The sequence below is a fragment of the Theropithecus gelada genome, chromosome 18, assembly GCF_003255815.1.
Source record: "Theropithecus gelada isolate Dixy chromosome 18, Tgel_1.0, whole genome shotgun sequence".
Taxonomy (NCBI): Eukaryota; Metazoa; Chordata; class Mammalia; order Primates; family Cercopithecidae; genus Theropithecus; species Theropithecus gelada.
In genome coordinates this window covers 16,744,329-16,763,324 of record NC_037686.1, presented here as the reverse complement: position 1 = coordinate 16,763,324, position 18,996 = coordinate 16,744,329, and the positions used below count along the sequence as shown (strand labels likewise).

The window sequence follows — 18,996 nt, the reverse complement described above, 5'->3', positions numbered from 1 at the left end:
TGGAGCAGAGGTACTGACTAAAAGTCTATATTTGTACACAGTATGTATCTGCTTCTTCCCTCACTCCACCCCAGCTTACCAAACACTCTTACCCAGCTCTTTCCCTCTGGCCTCTCCCAACCCATCCCCTGCTCCATCCTTTCCAGGCAGGTAAACATGTCTTCTTTAGAGAACTTCAACCAGAGAATCTTCACATTCTGGTAACAACAGGGTGTGAGGTTGAAACCAAGGCACTAGGTGAAAGTCTGTCTTCCAAGTGCCCTTTCTGTCTCTGCTTCCAGAACACAAGTGCCCAGATGTATACCTTCCAGGCACGAAAATGAAGAATAATTCTCCAGAAAGACTGACTGCCCTAGGGACAAGATTCACAGAGACTCCACCTGAAACGTTCTTCATCAAGTAAGCCCACTCATATCCTGATAACGCTTACTGAGGGGCAAGCCACCCCATGCACACAGTCTCCTCTTAGCTTTTTAGTGTACCACTTCTTAATTATAAATAAACATCTAAGGATCACCAGACATTTGAAGAAGACCTCAACTATGAAAAAAGAGAACTAAAAAATAAACGTTTTTCTGAGGGCTGCGAAGACATAGAGACACTAGAGGGAGCAGAAAAATAAACAACAAAAACAAACAACCCTACAGTCATTATTATCATCAGAAAGTTTTGAGAAAGTGTTGCATTCATGAAACAAGAATGAGATGCAATGAAAAAGTATAATCAGAATGAAAAAAAGGAAATAGCCAAGACAAAAAATATTCTGTAGAGCAGTTGGAAGATAAGGTTGAGTAACTCTCCTTGAAAGGCCAAAGAAAAAGATGAGAGTGAAGAAAAAGAAATCTATCCAACATCTGAAATTCCAAGAAGGAAAAGTGGAGAGAATTATGGGGTGGAAATAATCTAATAAGGGGTTGAATCTCCCAGAACTGAAAGACGTGGGTTTCCAGAGAAGACCCAGCATCATGTATATAAAACAATAACCAAAAAAACTACCTAAGCAAATATTATGAAATTTCAGAATATCAGAAATAGAACAGATTGTAAATTGGCAGAGAAGAAAACCTGTCACAAAGGACAAGGAATAAAAATGCCATCATTGCCCTCTTACTAGCAACACTGAGGCCAGACAACAATATAACAATTGATATTCTGAGAAAAAAAAAAAAACATGTTCAGTCTACATCTATACCAAGACACACTTTTAATCAAGTGTGAGGGTAGAACAATGAACTTTCAGATAAACACAGACTAAGGAAATATACTTCTTATGCACCCTTTCTCAAGACTAACTGGAGTCAGTGTTTCCCCAAAACATTTTATCACCTAACAAGGTGCTACGATGTGGATGTTTGACCCTTCCTGTGTCATGTTGAAAGCTGATCCCCAGTGGTAGAGGTAGGGCGTGGTGGGAGGTATGGGTTGTGGAGGTGGGTCCCTCATGATTGACTTGATGCCATTCTCGCAGGAATGAGTGAGTTCTCACTCTTAGTTCTCATGAAAATTGGTTGTTGAAAAGAGCCTGGCGCCTCCTCCCCATCTCTCTTTCCTCCCCTCGCCATGTGATGGCTGCTCCGCTTCCTCTTCCACCATGACTAGAAGCTTCCTGAGGTCCTCACCAGAAGCAGATGCTGGCACCACGCTTCTTGTACAGTCTGCAGAACTGCAATCCAAATAAACCTCTTTTCTTTATAAATTACCCAGCCTCGGGTATTCCTGTATAGCAATACAAATCAACAAAGACAAATAAAACAAAATTGGAATCCAGGAAAGGAGAGAGTGGAAAACAAACCCCAGAATAACACAGGAGAGGAATCCCAAAACAACTGTTCAATGAGCCTGAAGAGCAACCAATGCAGACTCTGGGAGTTTGGAGAACTCTAGGAGGAAAGCCTCCAAGCTGGGAACAGGGGCCAGGTGGGAGAATTCTGTATTATTTAATATCTCGAACTTGGGGAAAACTGTATGAGAAGCATTTACACAGCTGTCAGAAGATGCAAGGAAAATTAGTGATAGGTTCACAGAACACTAAGCAAATGGGAAAAAAAAGAGACAGTTATTAACTTCTGGGGAAAACACTGTATAATAGACTAGATGTAAATATAGTACTTGTTTGGCTCAGTAGTAAATAATATTTACATTGCCACAATAATGTAAACCCTGAATATGGGCTATAAATATGAAAATGTGCTATAAATATGTTGAGAGAAAAGAGAGTGGGGAAGGGAATGATCAGAGAAAAGCTTCACGAGCATAATACAGAGTAAATAGATAATATCTAAAACAGATAAATCAAGCATTAGCAACATTAGCAAATTATTGATAAATGTGCGGGCACATGAGAAAAAAACTAAAATAGCTAGAAGTAGCTGGCAATGAATGGAGAGAAAATGGGGGTGGAGAAACGTGGAACAAGAGTGCTGCTAGGTTTGATTTTAAACCTTTAACTGATAAATCGAGTCACGTAATTTGTGAGGGAGGGGATTGTTCATTTGTTTGTTTTAAGAGACAAGATCTTGCTCTGCCACCCAGGCTTGAGTGCAGCGGCATCACTGTAGCTCACTTCAGTCTCAAACTCCTGGGCCCAAGCAGTCTCCTGCCTTGGCCTCCCAAATCCTGGAATTAAAAGCATGAGCCCCCATACCTGGCCAAATTGCTAACATGATGTCCACATAGATGACTTTAATCGCTATACAAGTAACTATACAAATAATACATATAATGAATATAAATAAATAGATAAGAGAGAGAGAATGAGACGGACAGACAGCAGAGCGGACAGGAGGTAAGCTTTGAAGGAATAAGCAGGAAGCCTGCTGTTGATACCAGAAACCACGAAGACCCAGGCTGAGCCAGGCACAGGTGCTGTTTTGCCAGAAATGCAAGACGAGCGTTGGGGAATCAGGCAGAAAGAAACAGAAGATGGGCGTCGGGGAATCAAGCAGAAAGAAATTGCTTTTTAGATGATGTAGGGAAGATTCTGGCTTGGACTGAGAGAAAAACAACATTGGAACTAAGGAAAAGGTACTGACTCCCAGGAGTGTCTGGCAGAAATGAACCTGCAATGGTCATGAGCCAGCCTTGCATCGCCCAACCGCAGGGGACGCTCTCCCCATCAAACTCCACATGACCCAGGCTCCCTGGAGGTATGCAGGTGGACGCACCAGCCCTGTGGGTGGACATAGGGATCCAGGATCTAAATTTTACTTCTTAAACTGCACCTTAACTCTTTCAAATTATATTTGTTCTCTGTAACTTCCTGCCTGTATGAAACTATATGATAATTCTTAAGACCTTCAGCAATGAAGATACATTGCCCATAAGAAACACATTGCTGTCTTAGTCTTAAGAAAATATGCTCTAGGAGAAATAACAAAATGAAAGGCCCCCAAGTGAAGTTCTTTTTTTTTTTTCTTTTTTAGAGACAGGGTCTCACTCTGTTGCCCAGGCTGGAGTGCAGTGGCATGATCACAGCTCACCATAGCCTTGAACTGCTGAACTCCTGGGCTCAAGAGATCCCCTTGTCTCAGCCTCCCAAGGGTCATCAAGATTACTGCAATCTAATTCTGAGTCTTCTTTTCAGCCTTTTCTGCTTCGCACACTACACAAAATGGCCACTCCCTGAGCATGCTTTATCATTTCTCTTTTTCACCCTTTTTCTCAAATTCCAAGTCTCTGGACTGTTTCTCCTCTACTCTATATTTGGAGTCCTTTGCACCTTTCCAAATTCAGACCCTGACCCCCATCCTAGAACACGTTCCCCAAACCTCACTGGTTGAAGGGTTTCCTTGCCCACCAAGCTTCAGGACGTTCATCCCCTCTAGGACTCCACAGCACAGACAACCTTTAAAGCCCTGCTTCCACCATCTTGAATATTACTTAATGATTCCTCTATCTCTGCTAATCTCACCAGATTATAAGTACCTCAAAGGCAGGATATACATCTTGTGCCTCACAGTCCCTCCCACAGCAATTGGTCCACACCTCTCAACAAATACTCCTTTAATATTATTATTATTTTACTGAATAAGAAGTGTTTCAACTGGAGACACCTCCCATAGGTGGACATGAATAACATGTCCATCTCTTCAACTCTAGGATCATTTTTACTCAACACAACGTGTCCCTCAAGTTTAATAACCTTCACTACCAGAAGCCCAGAGTTCTAGAGTTAACCGCATCCTACTTGACCCTGCGGTATTGGCCAACAAAGAGGCAGCAGGACAAAGAACACACAATGGAGCTTGGTGCTCAACTACCTGGGATCTGGGGCCAGACTCCACTTTGAAACTTTGGGCAAGTTATTTCACCTCTTTCAGCTTCCATTTCTTCCTCTGTAAAATTATCCTCTCCCCCCAAAAATAACTCTTTGGTGGATCTTAACATCTTCTATGATTCCGTTACATTTTACAATTCTTCCTTCAAGAGAGGGTTCTGCATAGGACTCTGAATGACAATCGAAGAGATGGATCCAAGCCTCAGTTGGGCTGATGAGACAACTTCCTTGGCCTCCCCATTTGCAAGCTCTGTATGAATGGTTTTGGTTGTTTGGCATAATAAAAATACTTCTAATAACAAATGTGAGGGTCCTGCAGGAAATTAAGCGTGTGATGGTTGAAGATAGCTTTTCTTTCACCAAATGTTTCTGGTCAGCTTCTGCTCACTTCATGGGGAGGGAGAGGGGTACACAGGCTACTCCTGAGAGAAACCTCTCTCCTGACTATCAGTAGGGTAGGGGTTGAGATTTACACATTTGAGTATCTTTTTTCTTGTGAGGCTTTCACATTGAACAACTCTTTTTTTTTTTTTTTTAAAGACGGAGTTGCGCTCTTGTTGCCCAGGCTGGAGTGCAATGGCACGATCTCGGCTCACCGCAACCTCTGCCTCCTGGTTTCAAGCGATTCTCCTGCCTCAGCCTCCCAAGAGCTGGGATTACAAGAATGCACCATCACGCCCGGCTAATTCTGTATTTTTAGTTGAGACGGGGTTTCTCCATGTCAGTTAGGCTGAACAACTCTTTTCTCCTGGGCCTAAGAGTTATATGCTGAATGACCTTCCCCCAGGGCCTGTGAGTGCCCTGCACTCTTGGTACTCAGTCAGAGAGACAGGAGGCTGCTGAAGTCTATGATCTGCCTGTCTGCTGGGTGGAGCCCCGTTATCAGGGGCCACTTTTACTGACTTCTATATCCACGTAAGGCAAGAGAAATGACAGAATAGCCGTGCACTCAGAAATCACAGTGTTTGTCCGAGTCTTAAGAACCATTTGCTACCATAATGATCACCGAGTTGTGTGTTCAACTGTCCTAGGAAGAAGCTTACATTTGGGAGATTGGGGAGAAGGAAAGTGTGAGAGAGGATCTCTTCCTCTCTCACACACACACACAGAGTGAGAGAGGAGACAGTAAAAGAGGAAAGAGAACAAGAGGGAGAGAGAGATGAGAATTTGAAGAACTAGAGCAGAGATTAAACAGAATACGCCCTCAGAAGCCTCATGCACCGGTGACAAGCCATGCAGCAACCGTCATGTGGAAGGGCTTTGATGGCTTTAACCCCCACCCTGAGAGCAGAGCTAGAGCTGCAGGGCCGGGTGTGCAGCAGCTGCACTCTGCCTCTACCTGCTGCAATGGAGATGTGTCCTTAAAGTGCCCACGAGGCGATGTTTTCATGAGCTGTCTCAGCAATTGATAAGTCGTTGGTCGGGAAGTGGAGACATTCACAGGTTCAGACCTGAAGCCTGGTCCTTAAAATGAATTGGAAGCATCTGGCTGTTTTGCTGTCTGTAGGTAATGATGCAGCCGCGTCACACGCCCAGATGTGATTCTACATTTCTGCAGCTGTTCTGGTGGGAGTTTCAACACCCAAAACATCTGCTTCTGGGACCCTGTGGTACAATTCTCACTCCATCTCTCTGGGTTCTTATTCTTTTCCCAGAAAATGTACTTTCTTTCCGCTCAGTATTTTTTCTATTTTTCAAGGAGTTATTCCCAGCAAAGGGATGCCCACCAAATTCTATTTCATGTGGAAGAGAAATTCACATCTTCAAAATTCACAGGCAAACTGAGGGGGTATGATGCTAATTAGTTTTATGAGGTTTGATGACATAGAACATTAGAACCAGGCAAAGAATCATAGTTTATTGCACATTTAGAAGAAATGGCTTTAATAAAGTCACTTCTGTATGTTAAACAAAATAGGCATCATGTTTAACATTAACTTCTGTATGTTAAACATAAACAGAACATCTTTAAATTAAAAAATGTTTATCTCCATGATATCTGTCAGCATCATCAAACTGCACACATAAAGCTCTCTCAGTACTGCATATTTAGTCAATAAAATCCCCTCGTAAAGCATGATTCTTCAAACATTTTAGGTGATAATATAAAGTCACATAATAGCTTTAAAGATCAACAAGAAATATCAAGAGTCATAAAATATTTATCCACTTTGACCCTGTAATTTCTAGGAATTTATCCTAAAGAAATTATCTTAGATAGAGAAAAGGCTTATTTATAAAGATACTTATCATGGGATTAATTACAGTGAAAAATGGATTTGATCTATTGTCCCAAAATATGGAAATAGTTAACACAGTGTCTCTACTTCCATAGGACACATGGAAAGTCAATAAGAGGGACTGAATTGTTCCAGCTGTTTGGGCAGCAATTAAAAAGATATTTACTGAAGCTAATCATAACATGGGGAAATGCTTCTGACATAGATTAAGTGCAAAAGCAACATGTAAAGTTATTTGTACATTATGCTTAGAATCATATCAAAACTCAGCATTTGAAAATGACCCAAAGTAATTGCTCCAAAACAATCATAGCTATTGTGTTTGAGCGGTAGAATTATGAGCAATTTTCTTCTTTATTTTCCTAATTATTTCTGAAATGGTTATATTGCTTGAATCAATAAAAAGACAAAGAAAAGTGAGTTCTTACAGCGTGGCCAAGACACAGAATCTGCCAAGGCAAGGGAGTCTGGAAAAAAAGCAAGACCACTTAAATCTGAGGCAAGTCTTCAAACACGATCTAGAGCAAGCTGACTTCAGACAGAGGCCTGTTTCCCCACTGCAGCCGCAGCTTTCCGCCTATTTTCTCCAGCGTTTTAAGGATCCCAAAGTGAAATTAACCCAAGATTCTGAGTTTCACCTGACAGAGCTGGAAATACAGTGACCAACTATGAGAAAGCCAACCAACCCAGCTTCAGATGAAGGTTCATGAATAACTACATATGGGGAAACTTATTTTCCTTTGTTTCAGTGATTGAAAAAACTTGGAACGCAGTTCCTCTCTTTGTTTCCACCAAGAAACTTTTCCAAGCCCACAAAACTTGGGAAGGGTGAATATAGTACTTGTGCCTCACTGCACCCAAATGCCTTTGCCAACTCCTATTAAACTTGAAGGAGAAAACAGACAAGTGAATATTGCTTCAGGCCAACTTTTTTTTAAACACTCCTCTCAAATTTTAAAATAATATAATTGAGTTTTTTAATATCCAAAAATAGACTGCTATTTCATAGCATTTTGGAGGACAGTTTTCCTTTAGAAGTGAAAAGGGATGATTGAGTGATAGGAAACTGATTAATCTCAGGATTTCACAAGGAAATGCCGACCCAGCTTCGGGCCCTCACACACACCATTATAATTCTTTGATTTCCTGTCACTGCAGACAGTTTAAAAACTGAAAGTAAATAGGAGACATGGAAAATCAATGTGAGGTGCTGAATTGTTCCAGCTGCTGCAGCTCTGTTAATTACATCATATTTTTATGGAGACATTCGGCTCAGACATGCCAAGTGACCGCATCTGGAAGCATCGCCTGCCACCCTGTTGGGGGACGCTCTTCTCCCCAGGCATCTCGGTTAACTGCAAAAGGACAAGCTACCCCAGGAAAGCAGCTTGTACAGCCCAAGTCTCTGAGGCAAAATCCGGATGATCAGCGTGTCTTCCGTTACCATAGCGATGAGGTGCTGGGCACTGGAGAGGGGCCATACCTGTGCAGGAAGCAGGTTAGTCAGTACGCACAGTGCAGACCTAAGGAAAATGAAAGTCTATTTCTACTCGGATGGCCAGGCCTTGGTGGGCTAAGTGGGAGAGAGCCCAGAAGAGACCGCAGGGAGCAGGCAGAGAGGAACAGTGAGAGCAAAAGGACGGGGCTGAAAGTGCCAGGCCCGGGGGAGCCACAGTGGGCTTCCAAGACAAAGTCCTTTGAGCACCTACCTCCTTGCCAGGACAGTAAAATGAAGCTCTCAGCGGTAGCACAGACTTCACAGACTGTTTCAATAAAGGCTGTTCCTCATTTCCTTGTAATTTACATGCTTCCGAAGTGCTTGCTGGTTTCTCTTCCTCCTCTCCATCTCATTTCCTTGCCTTTTTCTTTCCTCGCATCCTTCCAGAAGTTTCCAAGGCCCCACTTTCTTTCCAGCTTTATGGGTGCAAGGGCTAGCTTCCTCATCCAGGCGTCTCTATCTCAGCACAATTCATTCTCCTTTTCTTTCTTTGTTTTTATCTCTACAGCACCTCCTTCCCTCATCTATTTCTTGCTATTTTTTTTCTCATTGTAGCTTCTTGCACAAGTAGCTGGATGAAAGAAAAATCTAGTGTTACCAAAGACACTCTGAGACATTCCTCAATGTCCAGCCTCTGCTGCCCACCTTATCCTTAGTGATGGGGTCTTTCTTAGGCGCAGTCTTGGCCCAAGACTCTGATTTTCCAAATCCTGCATTCCTCAGAAAGCATCCAAGGGCTCTACACGTATTTTGTTTTAATTTCATTATTTATATGTATTTCAAATGTATGACACCTATCTCCTATTCTCTAACCCCCAACCTGAAAAAAAACTTACACATTTTTATTGTAAATTAAATGTACATTATATTTAAATGTCAATGCATGAAATACGTAAGTACATAAATTTAACACATGTGGAAGTACATTCCATTTTTAATATAAATTCAATATAAATTGTATGTCTTTAAAACGTACAACCTTTTGCACATTGTGAACTTGTGCCTATTAGTAAATCATTTTGTACAGATCTGGGAATAAAGGTTCTTATAGTTTCTAAGAACTGTCTCCTTGACTAGGAATGTGGTAGGGCTGCACTGATACTTGGATAAAGTCTGGCCTCCGCCTGACAGTTCAAGTAAAATTGCTTAAAAGCACATCTTACAGCACATGGGTGAAGGGCTTATTCCAGTGCCAGCAAGGGTTCCTGCCTATGCTTGGGGCTTTCTTTTCCTGTAGGGTAATTGCATTCGTGCAATAGCAAGCTAGGTTGTACCAGTCAGAGACTATTTAAACTCTTGTTTCAATGTCCTGGTTGCTTTCTGCAGTGACCTTTCAATGAGAGGAATTTGAATATTTACTAAATATCATGAGTGATCCAACCTTAAAATATAAATTCCCTGTTGCTCCTCATGCAAAGAGTCCAGGTCACTTTGATTAAGGGAATCTCCTAAAATTGCAAAGCCAACTGCCAACAAACTTGTCATTTACAGCATTTATCTGAGCAAATTTGCTGATTCCAGATGATCTAAGGCTGAATTATTATCTGTAGCCACCAATTTCTAATTTCTGTGTTCATTCCAACAGCTTCATCTATATAATTTATCATTATAAAGATAATTGTTACACATTTGAAATAAAATGTATATTAATACATTATTTAATTGGCTTTATCAACTGGAATTTCCACTTAGATTTCATTTGAAAAGAAATGCTTTGCTACCAAAAAAAAAAAAAAAAAGTTGAGAACCACTGGCTTCACCACTGTCCCTGGACCCCTCCTCCTCTCCATCTCCCCCACCTCTGCTTTTGGCCCCAGGGGACCCATTGCCAATATCCTGCCTCCCCACCAACTGTCCTTGCTCTTCCAGGCCGTCCTCTGCTCCCTTGCCTCCTCCTTTCCAACTTGATCCATGACTCTTTCCCTAGAAGCCTGGCCATCGTGCTCTAAGCTGTCTGCTCCAGTGTGATAAACAGACTCACACTAAGGGAGTCATTTCTAAAAATGATTTGAGGGGTTACCACTGCATGGTGGGAGCTGGGGGTGGCAGACTGACATCTTACTATGAACTCTTGTGAGTTGATGTAAAAAGGCGAATCATCCACAGTGAAATTTTAGGCACTTTGACATTCAGAATAATCTATCAGAGGCAACCCATGGTCCATCTCATCCCCTTTCAAAGTGTTTCCCAAACTATCAACTGAGCACACTAGTATCAGAACCACCTGTGAAGTGCTTACTAAAAAGGCAGATTCCTGGTATCTAGCCCGAACTCTTTGGAAGCTAAGACCTAAAGCTGCCTTTTTAGCCAGCTCCTCAAATAACTCTGCATGTTGAAGTTCAAGGGTCCCTGCCGCCACTGTCTGCACGTGGACGTCAAAGGCCGGGGTAGAGTGGGGACGCTGCCTCTGCCTCCATGGGAAGATACAGACTGAATGGCAAGCCAGGGAAGAGAAGTACACAAGCAAGATGAGGACCATACAGAGACAGGACATAATACCTACTGAGCATTCTGAAAAGGAAAAGAAAACTAATGCAAGTTCTCTTTTCTCCAGCTCCAAATTAATCGGTCAGCAGTGGCAGAGCAGAAATAGATAGGGGACGTCTGAACCACAAGGCAGCCCAGCTCCCAGCACACCCTGGAGGAAACAGCAGCACGAAGGGGAGGGCCGTGCACGGCAGTGCTTGGAGGCAAAGCCACAGGCCATGGGGGCCCGGTGGAGGCACCAAGCCCTGCTCCCTCCGATCTGCCTACGTGGAAGGTGTTTGTTGCTGGATGCACTGCCTTTTCAGCCCTGCTCCAGGGCAGGCCCGGAACTCCTGGAAGGCCCAGGCGGAAAGCACTTGAGCAGAACAAGCAGAGTCCCACTTCCTCAGGCTGTCGTTTGTACCTCTGTTCTTCCTTAATAAAAATCCACCATGCACTCCAAAAGAGTAACTAGGACACTTCGTTTTTATTCCACATGCATCTCATTTGTCTTCAGTAGGTTCTTCCATAATCTCATCATTATTGCTATGGCCCTCGGAGGACAGCTGACTTGCATTAATCAGGCAAGCCCCTCATCGCTCACCAGATTCTTTACACTTTTACCATGCCCTGGGGCATCCTAACTTACTTGAAAAATTAATAAACCTCCCCCTCTTATCGTACCTTATTAATGTCTGTCTTTGTAACCCATTATCCCCGCATATCATCAGAGATCACTGGAGGGTGCAGTGAACACCAGCTTGCTCCCCTAATTCTATTCCTGAAACTGGAACACCCCTCTCCCTGAATGGCCGGAAAGAAAATGGCCTTCGCGGGCCAGCAGGGTGTTTGTTTACCAGCTCAGATGGCACTGTGGACCACAGGCAGGAGAATTCTGAGGCCTCAACTAAAGGCTATTAAGGCCCATTAAGTTGTTCTCTCCTCCTCCACATCCCTCTCCCCTCTCTTGTGCACCCTAGTAAATCTGACTCATTAGCTTTAGATGTTTTGAAATAGTGGTACATTAATCACTTGTGTTTGCACACTGTTTATGTGGGTTGTTGGTCATGGTCTGTAGTTATACTGGCTGTCTCCCTTGCTTACTTAAAGGTACAATCCAATTGAAAATAAAGATTTTTGCAGGTTTGCTCATTACACACAGTGTCGGCAGCTGGTGAGTGTCTTTTGCAATTCATCAGAGGCCTCCCAGACCACCTGCTCTCGGCATCCTGCAAACAGCTGGCTCTGGGTAAGTACCATAAGCTATTACCTTATACAACAAATAAATAAATAAATGAAGGGATGGATGGGTAGACAAATAAATAAATAAGTTGAATTGTCGGCCCTGAATCATTGCTTCTGGAAGGAAAAAGTCCATTTTAATAAAGGGAAAAAATATATCTAGCCCAAACTTTTGGGGTTCCATTTACAGGGAAAAAAAAAAAGAGGAGGGAGGTGAAGCGCCCAAAACTTTGAGTGGAAATATTTTGTCATTTGGGTCACAAGGCAGTCAAGAAAAGAACTCTATGACAGGCTGGCAATGTGGTTTGGTACGGAACATGAGAAGGAGGGGAGGGGATTGAGTTTAATTGCCTGCTGGATTTTTCTTTTTTTCTTTTTTTCCAGAAAAAGCCACAGGGAGGCTTTGTGGAGCTTGAGCTAAGGCCACCAGATGTCCCAGGATTAAGAACCCAACCCCAATTTCCAAGGTCGTCACCACTTTAGTTTTTTGTAACATTTGCCTCAATTTTTAACCCTGAAATGACCCTCTGTGTGGCCGTGCCCTACTCCAGTCCCTGAGGAAAAGCTAGAGATGGTGGGAGCAGGAGCCGAAAGCTGGCCACTGGCAAGAAGGAAGGACAAGGTTAGAGAGGAGACAAGTTGCAGGTCAGCTGCATTGTGGCTGACCTTGACAATACAGAAACCAAAAAGCAGGTGAGGGTCTGGGAACAGGTGTCATTTTGAGAGATTTCCAAAGTTGATCACAGACAGCCAGAAACTTCTCTGAGGTCTACTGAGAAAGTTCTTATAATCTGAAGCTGGATCCTGGATCACCCAACACGACTACGATCCCTGTGAAGGAAGAAGTTATTCATGATACTTGTTAAAGAATGGCGAGGCAAACTCTATTCAAAGGGGCTACTCCGGTGGGGTTTTGTAGTAGGGAAGAGAAACTGGGCTCAACTCAGAATACAAGGAAAAGTGGGAATTTACAAGCAAGGAGGTCAAGGGGCAGGCTGGGGAGCAGTCCATGGGAAATTGCTAAGAAGAAACCTCAGGGTTGGGTGTGGTGGCTCACACTTGTAATCACAGCATTTTGGGAGGCCAGGGTAGGCGGATCACTTGAGGTCAGGAGTTCGAGACCAGCCTGGCCAACATGGTGAAACCTCGTCTCTATTAAAAATACAAAAATTAGCCAGGCATGGCTACATGGCAGTGCCATTACAAGCACATGCTTCCAGACCTCCAAGGAGGAGTCACAAGGCTGAGGCAGGAGAATCGCTTAAACCTGGGAGGTGGAGGTTGTGGTGGAGGAAGTCACACTGCCACTGCACTCCAGCTGGGGCAACAGACTCTGTCTCAAAAAAAAAATAATAAAAGGGGGAAACCTCAGGGGTAAGGGGGACTCTGCCCAAACTGACCTAACAGGATTCTTGCTGACAGCAGGCCAGGGTGGCCAGACATCACCTGAGGAGCTGGTGGGTGGAGGATGAAGAACCCCATCAGATATCAAGGGTGATCAGATATCACAGGTAGGACAGTCTGTCTACATTGACTTAACAGGGTTCCTGCTAAAACTGGACAATGCATGGAATTCAGTGAATATGAAAGTCCAAAGGTCAGGGCCTAGTTGGATGCAGGGCCTAGTTGATTAGAGTTTAGTCTACAAGAGAATCTTTGTCATCCCCCAGAATGATTTAGTGTGGTCTCCATGAATTGATCAAAATTTGGCTGTGTCTTTTTACCTTGTCCTTGTAAAACTGGAAGGGAATTCTAGCATAGGAGGGGTACCTAACTGACTCACTGTTTATGAGCTTCGTCAATCAAATGCCTGAATGAAGCTCTTAGAAATTGATATTTTTATCTTATGGCTGGTTAAAATCTGAAAAATTCTGCAGCTTTATTTTTGCCCCCTTTTTAAGCGTGTTTTTAGTGTGTTTTTTTTTAGAGTGTTTATGGATTGAGTTAATGTAGAAAAATGTTTTGCATTTTACCACATTGAAAAGTTGGAAAATAAAAAATCAATATTCCTAAATTTTTCTTACTTTGATTCTTCAAGAACCTTGCTATTAAGAACCTAGCTACTCTGTGAGGCTAAGGAGCAGTAGCATCAGCACCAACTGGGGGGCGTGTCAGAAATACAGACTCCCAGAATCAGAATCTACATTTTAACATTTCCGATCCCCGGGTGACTTGTTTGCACATTAAAGGTTGACAAGCTCCTCACCCTCTTCCGTGCCCTTGATTCTTTTAGGTCAAATGTATCTGGTGTAGATTGCTACCACCCACATCAATACTAAGGTGATCATAAGAATTTGAATAAGCAAATGCAAATCTAGCAATTTCCTCACCAGTTCTTTGGAGAAGCAGCACAATGTGGTAGGAAAGAATGATGGAGTCAAAAATCTACGTTGACTTTGACTCGGCAACTTAGCAGAATCCTGACTTTGGGCTATCACTCCACTGAGGCTTAATTCCCTCACTTGACAACAGAGAGAACAGCAACTCCAACGCTCCCTTCAAGGCAATTCCAGAAATAAAGGAGTTCCTTTATGTGGAATCATATACTAAGCTCTACATGTGTTACACATGTACAATTAAGTTGTAGTAGTAATAGAAGTAAGTGATGAGGGTCTTGGAGCTGGATCGCTCACCAACTGCATGAGAATGGAGACCCACCCTGGTGGAAGGTCGAGAAGAGGTAGGCCCTGGCATACTGCAGTGCTGCCACTATTCACATTTTTCCTTGTGGAAGTGGATGCAATCACTTTTGAGATATTTCTGGCCCTTGAAAAGAATGTGGGATATGTAAAATAAAAGGAATTCCTCCAGACAATTGATTGATTGCAGAGAGATTACAATTAGGATGGTCATTCAACAGTTCAAGTAAACTTATGAAAGCCAGAGCAACTTCTGGGCAACATTTAAGGAAATGCTGATCTCAGGTAGCCAGCGGATGTACAGAGAGAATGATCAGGCTCACAGGTAGCAGAGCTTCAGAGAAAGCTGAATTCTCATCCTATAAGGTTTCCTACGCTGAGATCAAGCTCTATTAGGAAAACCCTAGGACCCTGAGACTTGGAATGGGGATATCTGAGTAACGCCATTGAGAATTTCAGCTCCCAGATTCCCCTGAGGCCTCTGGGTCTGCAGAAGAGGCCCACCCCACTTTGGTAGAAATAGTTCCCTGCAATTTGCTTTGAAGCAAGTGTCTATATTAGTGTGTAGAGTCCCCAAGACCACTCCAAATTTGATTGTTCGCTAGAAGGACTCACAAGTCTCAGAATAGAGTCACACTCACAGCTATGATTTATCGCAGCAAAGGATACAAAGCAAAATCAACAAAGGGAAAAGGCACATGGAGTGAAATCCCAGGGAAGCCAGGCATAAGCTTCCAAGAGTTCTCTCCCAGAGGAGTCACACAGGACACACCGAATTCTGTCAGCAATGAGTTGTGACAACACGTGGAAAATGTTGCCAATCAGAGAATCTCACTAGAGACTCAGCACCCAAAGTTTTAACTGAGGGCTGATCATGTAGGCAGTCTCTACTTGGCAAGTACCAATATTCCAGACTCCCAGAAATGAACCACATTGTTTTAGTATAAACCATGTTGTTTGCATAGACAATTTAGGCACAGTGAGCCACTCTTACCCATTCCAGGAATCATAGGAACCCTCCCAAAACCCAAGTTACAAATACTAGTCAAAGGCTAACCTTATCAGCAAGCCTTTCAAAGAATAACAGCCAGGCTTGCTATGTTAACTCTTTTCTACACTATCAGTTATAATTTTTTAATTTAATTTAATTTAATTTAAGTTTTATTTTTATTGGAGACAGGATCTTGCTCTGTTGACCAGGCTGGAATGCAGTGGCACAGTCACAGCTTACTGTAACCCAAACTCCTCCCACCTCAGCCTCCTGCGTAGCTGTGGGAGGTGTGTGCCACCACACCTGGCTAATTTTTATTCTTATTTGTTTTTGTTGTTGTTGAGATGGGGTCTATATTACCCAGGCTGGTCTCGAACTCCCACCTTCAAGTGATCCTCTCACCTGGGCCTCCCAAAGAGCTGGGATTACAAGCATGAGCCACCCTACCCGGCCTTATAAATTTTATGTAACAAATCATCCCCAGGACTTAGTGGCTTAAAGCAACAAACATCTATTTGCGCATAATTCTGTGGGCTAGCATTTGTGGCTAGGATGAACTGAAATGGTTTGTCTGTGCCTTATGTGCTGTTGTGGGATTCTCTCCTGAGCTTGCAGTCAGTCAGTCATCTGACTAGGATTGAACTGTCCCCACAAATCTCCTCACACATCTGGCAGTGGGTTGGTGGGCTGTAATGCAGGACCGCTAAGTTTTCCTACACGTGGCCTATCTATATGACAAAGTTCACAGCATGGCCACTGGGGTCCATGAAGAAGACAATAAAAGTTGCATGGCTTTTTGAGGCTTCGGTTTGTAAGTATCACAATATCATTTCCCAGTCTCCTCTGTCAGTCAAAGCAAGTTACATGATCGGCCCAGGTTCAACAAGGTAAAGAGATAGACTCTACCTCTTGATGGGGGGCATGGCAAAGAGGTACAAGCAGACTTTGGTGCCACATTTTCCAAATTTTCACAATTTGTGCCAGTCATCAATTTGTTCCTCTCAGCTCCAATCCATCCTCCTTTGCTCTGCTTTGTGATCCTAGAGCTAGAGCTTGTAATCATTCCTTTCTTTTCCCATGGTATAATATCTTTATTAACAAAGGGCACTGGGGTGACACTGCAAGGTCACAGCCAGAGGAAGGAGATTCTCTCACTGGTTCCATAGGGCCATTTTTCTTTGTCCTCGCCGCCAGCAGATCAGCATGCAGAGGCCTAGTAATGCTCGCCTTACCAGCTCTTGTGGACCAATTCCAGCCTCCCTGCACCCTCCAGCAATTTTCTCCACCACCCAGTGGGCTGTTTTCTGCAGACCAGCTCCATCTGTGCCTTCTACTAACTTTCTTCTTCACCAACACACTGTATGTTCCCATGGCAACCACACCCTCTCCAAGGGAGTTTGGACCTCAGCCTCAACGGAGGAAGATGGAGAAGATATCTTTTCTAAGTTCCTGGTCTCTCCCTCAGCTCTGGCAGTGGTAGCTGTTTTCCACGTGTACTATTTTTATCTTCCTTAGACCCCTCTTTTATGCCTTTTTGTAGTTACATATATTTTACTACTTAATACTTCTTAGGCTAAATTTTCTCTGTTCAAATTACTGGTGTGATTTTTGTCTCCTGATTGGACCCTGATTGATGTCATGCCTTAAAAAATAATGTTTGCCCCCCACCCCACCCCTGCAGCTCCTTTAAGCAACAGAAAAACAGCAAGGTTAAACTTCAGCACACCCTAACCAGAGACGTACTGGGCTTGCTAAGAGGCCAGGGACTATACAACAAAGAAGCTATAAGCTCTGGCTAATATGTGCTAGCAGAAGTTGCGAAAGCATGCATGGGAATGGATCCTGAGAGGTGGGGCTGTAGGACACAAAGTTAGACCAAGGAGAATTAATCAGTGTGGGAACATTCTCCCACGATACTCAAGTCTGGGCAAATACTCCAGAGAGAGTATAATACACTGCAAGGATGGCTCTCAAAAGCTTGAAACATATCATGGCCCATCCATCTATTTGGCCCAATGAATTAGAAATACCAAAACTGATACGGCAAATGGTCTGAAAGGGGCATTTAAAGGTCAGAGAAGTGGGTATGCTAAAGAGGATATACCAGGTAAGTCTAGGGAGCCCCCAACCAGCCAGAAATGTGCCAGAGAAGGGCCCCAAGGGCAGTCTTACAAAAGGGGTAAGAAATACATTCATGACAATCAAAAGTGTTGCACAAATTATCCAACTAAAAAAAATCAAGAACAGAGGATCAAGAGCCTGCAAACATCTGCCTGGATAAGAAGTCATGATTGTTTAACAAGCATCCAAACTTGAGCCAGTTCTCAGTTCAAGAATGACTGAAGGAGAAGCCAGGTCCCCATGACAAAAAAACCGTGCAATACCACAGAAGTGTATTTAGCAGTAATTCTCCAAGTTCTTCCCCAAAGAGATCAACAGCCATTTCCTTAGATAATTGTCCAGTGGAAAAATGGGATCTAAGTGTAAGCTGACTTCGATTCCCAGGGACCCAAAGCACCATTTTGCACCTCCATTTGAAGAGAGAAATATGGGGACCAGTCATGACCCACGTCCAGTTCACTAAGGCTACACTGGGTCCATTAATCCAGCCAGTGATCATTTCCCTGTACTGTCCTCAAAACTTACAAGAATTATTGGACCCAGGGTCTGAATGGACTGTGATATCCAGGGACACAAAGCTCCATTGTGCTTCCCATTATAATAGGGTGAGGTGAAGGCTAATAATGACCCAGCTCCAATCTCCCAATGGGTCCAATGGGTTCATGGATCCATCCAGTGATCATTTCCCTGTACCCAAAGGTGTAATTGAAATGAGTATACATGATAAATGGCAGAACTCTTACATCAAGTTCTTGATCTGTGGTGCAAAAGCTGTTGAAGCGTGGAAAGCCAAAGGAAGCCACTGAAATATTCCCACTGACCCCTATCCAAGGCAATAAATAAAGACAATACCATATCCCAGGGGAAATGGCAAAATTTAGTGCCATCATCAAAATTTTGAAGAATGCAAAACTGGTGATGGCCATGATAGCCTCATTTTATTCACTACTCTAGTCCCTACAAAAACTCTATTGATTTTTCACTAGGAGGACTCACAAGACTCAGAATACAGTCATACTCACAGCTGTGATTTATTGCAGCAAAACAAAGCAAAATCAGCAAAGGGAAAATGTACATGGAGCAGAATCATGATACATGATAAATGACAGTGGACTACCACCAATGACATGCTGGTAAACATTTAACAACAGGCTCTCCAGGGGTCAAGGGATGATTGCTATATAGTATTTGCCAATTTCCAGAGTATAATGGTCCCACCATAGGCTTAACAACCAGCTCACAAGGCTCCTGAAAATTGAACAGTTGGCTCCTACAGGCCAGCATGGGCCTGCTTTAGCACCAAAACTGTCACAACCTTAATCAAAGAGAAGTCTCAATTGCAGCTGCTATGCCAATGTGGCATCTTTACTAGAACAAATGGTTTGAATGTGTCTCCTCCAAAATTCAGATATTGCCAATGTGATCATATTAAGAGGTGGAGACGTTAAGTGGTAATTAGGCCACGAGGGCTCCTCCTTCAGGAATGGGATCAGGGTACTCATGAAAGAGGCTTCACACAGTGT

The 18,996-nt window shown here is 43.2% G+C and overlaps 1 long non-coding RNA gene across 1 annotated transcript in view; it reads right to left on the bottom strand.

The window, feature by feature from the left end:
* Positions 1-6,113: 6,113 nt before the first annotated feature.
* The window catches only part of LOC112611664, a 33,197-nt gene continuing 20,314 nt past the window's right edge, over positions 6,114-18,996 (bottom strand). Inside the window, exons 2-3 of the long non-coding RNA XR_003116705.1 lie at positions 8,226-8,585; positions 6,114-7,999 (exon numbers count right to left, since the gene is read on the bottom strand). This is a non-coding gene — a long non-coding RNA (uncharacterized LOC112611664). The remainder of the gene's footprint in view (positions 8,000-8,225; positions 8,586-18,996) is intronic.